The 9,652-nt window shown below is 40.2% G+C and overlaps 1 long non-coding RNA gene across 1 annotated transcript; it reads left to right on the top strand.

Annotated features, from left to right (window-relative positions):
* Positions 1-1,837: 1,837 nt before the first annotated feature.
* LOC129211165 (uncharacterized) lies at positions 1,838-4,475 on the top strand. Its single transcript, XR_008578765.1, has 3 exons — positions 1,838-1,927; positions 2,426-2,494; positions 4,353-4,475. It is a non-coding gene; the product is annotated as an uncharacterized LOC129211165 (long non-coding RNA).
* The last annotated feature ends 5,177 nt before the right edge of the window (positions 4,476-9,652 follow it).

Here is a 9,652-nt window from a genome sequence, read left to right on the forward strand (position 1 = left end):
GATTTAGCTACAGGTTAGGAGAGCACTGAGGAGAGGAGTAATGAGGAAGGCTGACCAGGCACTGGGTGTACAGGGGAAACAAACACAAGCAAGCAGCCTGGAACCAGGTGATCTCCTGTCTCACCCTCCACAGGCTCCAGCTTTATGGCTTTCCTGTTCCCAGAGGAAGAAGTGTCCCAGTCCTACTTTCAGCTGCCAAAATGTTCTACCAATGTGAGTGCATTCAACTCAGGCACTGTGCCTTGCAAGCACAGACATCTCATCTGCACCTAAGCATGATGGCAAAATTCAATCAAAATATCTTCCTTGAAAATTATTTCCTTCACAAGGGAAACCATTTGCTCAGGCTAAATGACTCGCATCCCAAAAAGAGCCACCAGCCCAACACACCCCGATAACATTTATGCTGCTGTTCTCTGCTCACTCCCGTACCCTCCAGCCTTTCCATCACAATCCTTCAGACCACCACTCCCAGTCCACACATCCCCCTGCCGCCTTGCGCATGGTTTGGCTGTTGGGACCCGCAGTCCCGGGGCAGCGGCATTGCCCCAGAGCCTCTGCTTGCCCAGACAGCCTCTCAGTGCCCGGGGCAGTGGGGTGAGTAAAGTGGGGAGCACAGCCTTGGCTTTCTTGAAGGCTAGTGGTCTCCCAGCACCCGCTTCTGTGAGCGGAGCACAGGGTTTGGCAGAGGTACGTGTTTCCTTTTTTTAACTTAAAGCTCCATCCTGCTCCAAGGTACCACCCTCGGGAGACCAGAGGGAAGCAGCAACGAGGGTGGAAGGATGCTTGGTGAAACAGTCTGGGCTTCAAGCAGGGCTTTAGCTCCTCTCGTCTCTCCACTGCTTCCTCTGCCAGGGGGTTAAATTAAGGAAAATATGGTCTGGCAAGAGCAAAGCCCTGTTTTCTGCAAAGGAAAGGAACAGCTGCTGAATACCTGGGACAGCAAATGTCAACAGGGCTCCATTAGCGTTCATTCAGCTAAAGGGCTGGATTTCCCTTCCCCCCAGTTGTGTAACTCTAATTTCACTGACTACAGTGATTCTACCAGTCTAATTAGGCCCCCAGATAATAGTCAAAGTACTTATTATATTATCTTTTCACTGATTTTATATTATACACATTTGTCTGTTAAATCTAATGATTCGATTTCCCAGATTTACAAACTTCGGTTGGCAACCCACTTAAAAATCACAAGCTACCTGCCGCTGGTCTGGTATGTTCTCTATTTACGGCAAGCCCAAATGTTTGCTTTATGCTGTCAACGAAGAGAAACTGTTGGGGAAAAAAAAAAAATAATAAAAATAATTGAACATCAGCCACTGAACCAGCAGGAACGCAAAATATTTCCATGAAAGGGAATCCAACAGGACCAGCGATCTGTATGGTAACTATTCTCAGTGTGAGGAGGAAAAGTGAGCCAAGTGCAGAAGCCAAGCTTGTTTCCTCTCTCCCCATAGCGTGTGCTATCCCAGTACTTTCTGAAAGCAGGGTACACAAAGTTCCTAGGCACGGCCATACTATTCCACCCCCTACCGGGAAGCTATTTATTTTAACAGCCGCAGAATCTTTTCATTGTGTTCTTGGTCTAAACAGTTGGCTGTGCATGCGAGAGAGGTACAGCTGCTCTTTTACTGGGAACTCTGGGAGCGAGAGGGGAGGTGTCAGGAAGGAGCAACGCGTCCCAGCGCTCTGCCCTCCTCCCCTGGCCTCCGCCAACCAGATATAAACAAAGTTACTAAAACAAAGGAACAACATCAAGTTCCTAGGTTGAAAATAGCCCTGCACTCATTCAGGAAAAATTCCCTTTCTAGCTAGCGGCCACACTCGAATCATTGATGGATGGCATCGCTGCTGCTGCAGGGGCTCTTCTTCCCCAGGGCGGCTGGGGAGCATCTCCCTCCCACCCGGAGCCCTGCGGCTCTCCCAGGTTTGGTGCCTAAATCCTCTTTCCGAAACAGTTCCTGATGTCACTGGTTTCTGCACTGTTGCTGGAGGATTATCCAGCAATATACTTGTGTTATAGAGACTCTGAGTTGCAGCAATTTGAGAATCAGTTACTGCTGGGGGGGGGGGGGGAAAGAATTGACAAAAAGTAGTTGCAGTCATCTCCATGGGAAAATCAACACTTTCTCACTGGCCATGAGCGCTGCCTTGCCTGCCAGCAGACCTGCAGGTATCATTACACCTTTCTGATTAAAGCAAGGATATCACTGTCCCATTGCCCAAAATTTGAATTTAGATTGTGAATTTTACACTGGTTAGGACTGAAGAAGAAAGTGCATTGGCTCACTGATATTTCAAAGATGGTGTTCTTTCCCTTGTGCTCAAACCAGGTTAGGATGATAAGATCTCCTTTCCCCATATCTGTCTTTCAGTGGCTTGTTATCGGGTGCAATTTTAACAAATGTTTGTCATTTATTCACAGAACCACGGTGGCACGCCTGTTCCCAAAACTTCACGTTACACCTGTTATCAGATGGCATTCCTAACGCAGGTGGGTTTAGTTCCTAAAAACAAAGAGGGCTTGGAGAGCCCAGGTGCAAGGGGCGGCTGCTTCCCATGGCATCCTCTGGCGTCAGCAGGTACCCGAGCCCATCCCAGTCCCCTCTGGGCACCATCCCCACCACGAGCGAGCCAGTTCGGCCAAGGAGTCCCCTGCTGATCACAGGGGAGGAGAAAGAGATGTTTGCTTACGTGTTGCATGATCTCAGATGGCCATAAAAGGTATTACTTAAAAGCCTGCAAGATATTATTTATTTTACATTGAAAGCAAAACAAAGCAAACATTACCTAACCGCGTCTATTTTCCCGGTATCCCCCTAGACTTGCCGAGGGACCCTGGAACTACAGCAGGCATTTTATCTTTCCCTCTTCTAAATAGCAAGTTAAAAATTAACTGCTTCATCTTCACATTGCTCACTCCTTAAGTAGTTTAAACTTACTTTTAACTGTTACATGCCAACAAAACAGGTTGCTTAATTGATTTGACCTTTCACAGTATTTTTTAATTTTCAATCTTAGTTTCATTGTTCCATCTGGCACTTTAAAACGGCATCTGGTTAACTGTACTTAACCAGCTGATCACTGTACAGTTATTTTTAAATGTAATGTATGCTTAAACAGATGTTATTTTTATAGATGTAGATCTAAACTGCACTTGTATACGTGCTATGTCTGCATAAGCTCTTTCTGCAATTCAAATGTTGACACCAAAAATTACAAGCCAGAATGCTTATGAACTTCACTATTATGTTACTGCACTTTTTTGCAGCTTGTTAGGTAAACATCAATTCAGTTCTTTTTTTCTCTGTTCATTGCACATAAATAAAACATTAGCGTTTAGTTTATAAAGTGATGAACATTTTGCTGTGTTGGATTTAGCTTTATAAATACAACTGCTGTCAGCAAGAAAAAAGGATTTATTGAATAAATAATAAGAAAGCTATAGGAAAATGAAAGTATATATATTATGCAAAGCACGGTGTCTGTCCACAGGTCACGTAAGGGTCTTCCGAAACATAGACATCCCATGTGAGAATATTTAATAGTGCATTTTTACAAGATATAGTTAGTCTCCTGAAGCAAGAGCAGATTGGTAAAACACAGCACAACATTGATAACTAATTGTTAGCAGTAACTGGGGGCTCAATTTTTAACATTGTGCAGTGGAAAGCTCAAGTTCAAAGGTCCTCTGAATTTGAGAGTTTTCTGGAAGGGATAAAAAAAAGAAAGTATGATATGACCAGTCTAACAGAACTAGCATTAACAACCTATTAAATAAATAAATGTATTAAATAATCACTAAATTTTACAGAATATTGCCTGATTTTGCAGTTTCAAGTAAATTCATCTTTACTCACTAAGATTAAGACCTCATTCTTCCAAACACCCGACTGGAATTAGCGTTAATTACCAAGGTTTGGACAGAGGCTAGCCCAGAATAAATATTTTTTCCATTCATTTAATGTTTATAGTTTGCTTAGTAAATTACAGGTTTTGAATCCATGTATTAGATAGGTCTGGGAAACACAAAACATAACATCTAAGCACCCGATCCTGGAAGCCCAGCTTGATTTTGAGAACAGCAAACAGATAAAGTTTTCCAGCCAGGACGCCGTTTATTTCCAGGGGAATAATGAGTTTCACAATATCTAATATACTGTCTCCAAAAGAACTTAAACCGCAATATTAAAAGGAATTCGTGCAATATGCAAGGGCGTATGTTATTTTGCACAAAGGAAGTGGTCGCGGCGCTGAATATTTCACAGAGAACTTTTAAGTATCATTCTCAAGGTTAAAAATTGCTGTTATACATAATACCTCAGTAATTGATAGACATTTTCTCTCTCCAGAGCCCATTTTCTGTGAAAAACACCACATAACATCTGTTCATAAACAGTCCTTCTGTGAGAACACTGACACAGGTCTTGAGCTTCTACTGGCTCAATTCCCCTGCCGTACACAGATGGCACGAGGTATTTATACAGCTGAATTCTTTGTAATACAAGCTCAACTATATCTTCAGGTAAGACTACGGGCAAACGTGTGCTTATACTACTCCGCTGGCTTACCTCAAGTCATTTCAACAGTTCCCTCTGACACAAAGACAAATTGTACCGTAGCGTTATGCAAGTGTTTTGTCTCAAAATCACCTTCAGCAATCAGCACGGAGCTCTGCAGAGATAGGGACATTTTGGGACGTACAAAACCCGCCAAGTTTCATGTTAATGAGCTAACAATTATATTAAGATTTGAGACTCAGGGCTATTCTCCTTGATTTTGGTGTATGAGTTTTCCTTTTATGGAAAATATTTGTTTTGATGGTATAATACCTTGTACTTTTGCATGCAAAATGTTAAATAGACAAACTCCGGCATTCAACTTTCCATACATAGCAACGGAATGTGTAGGTTAGCCACAATTTTCTATATGCTATGTTAGCTATCCCCTCTAAGCAATTCTGAGTGAATAACACTTTATAATGGGTTCAGAAATTGCTTTCCTATTTATCTGGAAGGCTTCAGTTGACTTCTGAAGAAATCTAGGTACCATGGCACCATCTGCCAGACGACATCCTAGTCCTACGCACACATATGCCCATGCTTTGACTGTGGTCTGTATACACTTAAGGAATAAAGCACATACGTAGAGATTTCAAAGGTGCAAAAAAACTTTTGCCTTGAAAAACTAGAAGCTCCAAAACCAAGGACAGCCTGTCGGTGTTTTGAAGTGTGTGTGGGGGGGAAGCAAACTTTGGCTAAAATTTCAAACGTACTTAATCGAATCTTCTTCAATCATTCTTTCTGTATCTCAACCCTAGCAAGTTACTGAAGTCCACGTTGGTGATTTAGGAGAATATTATCTACATAAAGGCATGGGAAAGAAAAAAAAAAAATCAGAATTCGTGACAAAAGAGCTCTTTAATGAGGATACATACTGATAAGACTTTGGAAAAAAAGAGATATATTTTAGGTCATTCTTTCAACTAGAAGTAGTATATACCTGCAGGGGGCTGGGGACCAACAGCTTAAACTATACATGGATTCTTATTTTACTTATGGAAAGTTTAATAAAAAGGTTTTTCTGGGAACTACTCATCCTGCAGAATAAATGAAAATGTATTTTCCCTGCTCAGAGAAAGCGTGGGTTTCAAGTAACCTATGTCGGTGCGCTGGTTGGGTGACCCCATGAACGTGGGTTACGTCACGCACAAGTCTTTGGTACAGGGTGAAACTACCATGGAAGGAAAGGGTAAAGCGATGGTCCTGGAGAGGAGCCACAAAGCTCCTGTTGTGTGCAGAGGGGCTGGGGAACCCTCCAACAGGCACAACTCAACTCTGCTAATCCCAGGGCTCCACCTTGGCATCTTTTACACACTGAAGAGGAGGCTGGATTTGTACATTTGCACTCACAACTGCAAGGTCTAGGTGGATAAATAGGTCTAACAGGGAAACGGGCGTCCCTTAGCAGGGGACCAAAACTGATTAAAAGTTTTAAGAGTGGCAGTTGAAACAGCAAAAGAAATCTGGTTCTGTTCTCAGCTGCACCACAGATTCCCCGCACAGGACAGGCACGTCACCAAATAGCACCGTATTTCTTTGGTCGCTGTCCATAAATGGGAATATTACTGATGCTTCCTGGTCTCAGGAAGATGTGAAATAAGCCCCTTTGTGTTTGTGATGTGTTTAACATTATAGCCATCAAAAAGCCAATAAATAGCATGTCCTCACTAAATGTCTTTATAATAACCTTCTTAAATTTGGTGGCTTCTCCGTTATACTTGCTTTTTCTAAGCTGACGAGTAAAATACAGTTAAATACAGATAAGTTTAAAGAGAGATTATGTGGAAATGGATGCTACTTGCTTTTTTTATACTTTATTATATAAGAATTAACTCAGAATGATACCAAATGCATCATTCAATTTAAATATCGTTCTTGTTTATGGCCTGTAATACAATCTGATGCATTGTAAGCAATGTCTTGACACAGTCTGTGTGATGAATACAACTCAGTGTATCAAACACCAACTGTACTAAATCCACAGTAATGCTTCCTTTTTGTAAGTTCTTTATGCTCCACTAGTTTTCATTTTTATGATAAGTACAAACGAAACCAACTCAGGATATGTTCCACCAAGCGCTTGTTCTTTTGCAAGAATCAGTCACCTAATATTTATCAATTAAGACTTGTACAATAAATAACGCAGACAATAATTTTATAACACTGATATTAAGAAAACATAATTCTCCAAATATAATTAGACCTGGTTCTCTTAGCACTGAATTGTTTTACTTTTTCCTTCTCTCCAAATTCTCTTCCCTGCTACCGAGCATTATTTTACTCAAATGGTGTTTCAACTGCACTTAATGCACATTATAATGATCATGTCTTTAGCTTTTTTCTTTTGAAGTTCTTTTTAATTACAAAATAATATCTTGTTTGAAGAACACAGCTTTGATATCTCCCTCTGCATTTAGTAATTATAAACTTGTTCTCATTATCAATATATTTTGCATGTTGTTAGTTTGTTGTGTCTTTCTATATATATTTTTTTATTAAATACAGGAAACATAACTAGAGTGACAAGAGGTTTTGATTGCGGATCACATGGGAAATAGAAGTCCATGACTGTCATCAGGATAAAAACCCTGGATCAGATATGTGAGAAACAGAGCAGTATCTGGTGGGATGTAACTGGTCCATCAATCCCACCGCATCCATCTATTGACTGGACTGCATTGTAACTAGCAGAGTGAAAACCCAGCAAGAGACGTATCCAAAGCTAAACCAAAAGTTTACCAAAAAGAGTGATTTACATCCCTCACTCATCAGCATCTGAAAGCGGATTGGCAATCTCTAAGCTTCATATGTCCAAAACTGAGATATTTAAGTTATTCGCATTTGCTAGCATCTTTGGAACTTCTGAAAAAATGTTGCACAAATGAAAGCTATTACATTATCCAACAACATGCAACAAAACCATACATTATTAGGCAATGCAAATTAATAGAACTGCCACATTCGTACTGAAATCTGCTGAATAATTTTACTGAGAAGTGAAGTTTGCTGCTGCTAACTTTACTGCAGATAAGAAGATGCCAGCTCCTGCCCTGCTAGACCTCAGCAGCACAGCCAGAAATGCTGGTGATGCTCTGCAAGATCTCCTTGATAGATTGGAAGCAAGTACACAAACACAGAAGGGTTAAAAGAGTGAGGTCTTAGGGAGGTCTGGGCAAAACTTATTTTAGTTTGGATTTAGACCAGAATTTGCCATTTGAATAACCCTAACATATACATGACAGAGTATAATGTATGTCCTTTTTCTGAGCTGGTTTACACAACTGCCTCTGTAGACTATGGTCCAACAGCAGTGCCTTTCGGGAATTTCACTGTGGTCAGTAAGATCTTTGTTCTAACAAAACTGCATAACAAAATATAGCTTTTACTGGCTGTAAAATATTAAGTGGGAAATAGAGTGTAGGGAAATAAGAGGCACATATTGAAAAAGTGTGGCTTTTTTAATAAAACATCCACATAATCATAAGGCACTGGAAGAGTTTGATCCTTTCCCCTTTATGTATGCACACAGTCTCTGATGCAGAGGAGAAACGTTAAGTTTAATTAGTGCTGCGGACCCTGCAGGAATGTCTTGTACGTTAAAAAAAAAAAAAAAAAATCACTTAAAAATGTGAGCTAGAAAGATTTCATGCGTGTATAGTTAGTCATATAGTTAGTCATATAGTTAAGTGTTTGCAAGATCACCCCGGAGATTGAAGCCACTCCAGGACAAGGACCTCATCTTCATACTGGCGTCTAATGCACCTAGCACACTGTTAGTGCTATAATAAATAATAATAATATGTTAGCATTAGGTGAGCATCTCTCGCATGATCAATTTCCTGCTGTTGCAGGAGGGTGAATGTTGGTGGACTTTGATCCTTCCGAGATTTTATGTTTCTATCATAAGAGAATCATAGCACATAAGCACATTTTTTACTAATGCAGTAAGTAACGTGGCAATATATATTGCACTGACATTAAATGAATATTAAAGGGGATTGAAACCATTTCTACATCATGAGGGAAAAAACCCCTCCAAGAATTAGATATACAGTAGCTATTCAACAAAGATGCCACTTTTAACCTTCTTCATAGATTAAAAAAGTCAAATCCATTCGAAAGAAAATCTAGTGTTAAAGGTATACACTAAAGTATCTTAAAATACAGTTGTTGCTGTCGTTTCTAAGTCTGTTTTGCCTACTGCCGCATCTCCTTCAGCCCCTCACACACACCCCATCACTTTTCGGTTCCCCGCTCTCCCATCTCATTGTAACATCTCAATAATGTATTACAGCACAAATCCTAAATGCACGAAGACTTAGTTTAAAGAAAAAAGTGAGATACAGCACTTCTGTGTATAAATAATAAAGGCAGATGTTTCAAAGAGGGATATACATGGCAAAACATCTTATTTGTTGGAGGGCATCAGTTCTGTGTACACTGCACACTTGTAATTTACGTTAGTTTCTTGTTTTTGTAACATCTCTACACAGCCGTATATTAAATTAGAGATTTCAAACCAGACTGAACAGTCCTCTTTTTACCCCTATTTTGTTGCATCTTGCCAATTCAATGTTTTATTATGTTTTCTGTCATAATATTACTCTTGTCCTTAGAAAACATGTATTTATTCCCACTTGGAATATAGTGTAACTACTGTAAAGCACTGCTCAAAAGATGACTACAAATTCTGTCTGAGAATAGAAAACTTGAACTCTTCTATTATCCAAATATTTTTCAAAGATTTCGCTTTTGTATGCATGGCAATTGCTGACACACATAATGAGATCATGGGAAAAGCCACGCAGTTGACCTGAACTTTTGGGTACAGAAGTATAAAACTATGAGATCTAATAAACCCAGTGCATGACCCCGTGCAGTTTTTGGACTTAAAGAACTAAATGCTATTGTGAGAGGAATGCAAGCCTACATATTTTTTCCTGTAGAATGGCAGAGTTCAGATGTATTATATTTACAGCTGTCAATAAATGTAACGACATAGCATGAAGCATATAGACATCTCTGGTCTCCAGCCTTACTGAGAGAATATCCCAACACCTTCTTGTCACACACAAGGCAGATATTATTTT

Source organism: Grus americana, chromosome 11, assembly GCF_028858705.1.
Source record: "Grus americana isolate bGruAme1 chromosome 11, bGruAme1.mat, whole genome shotgun sequence".
In the NCBI taxonomy this organism is placed as follows: domain Eukaryota; kingdom Metazoa; phylum Chordata; class Aves; order Gruiformes; family Gruidae; genus Grus; species Grus americana.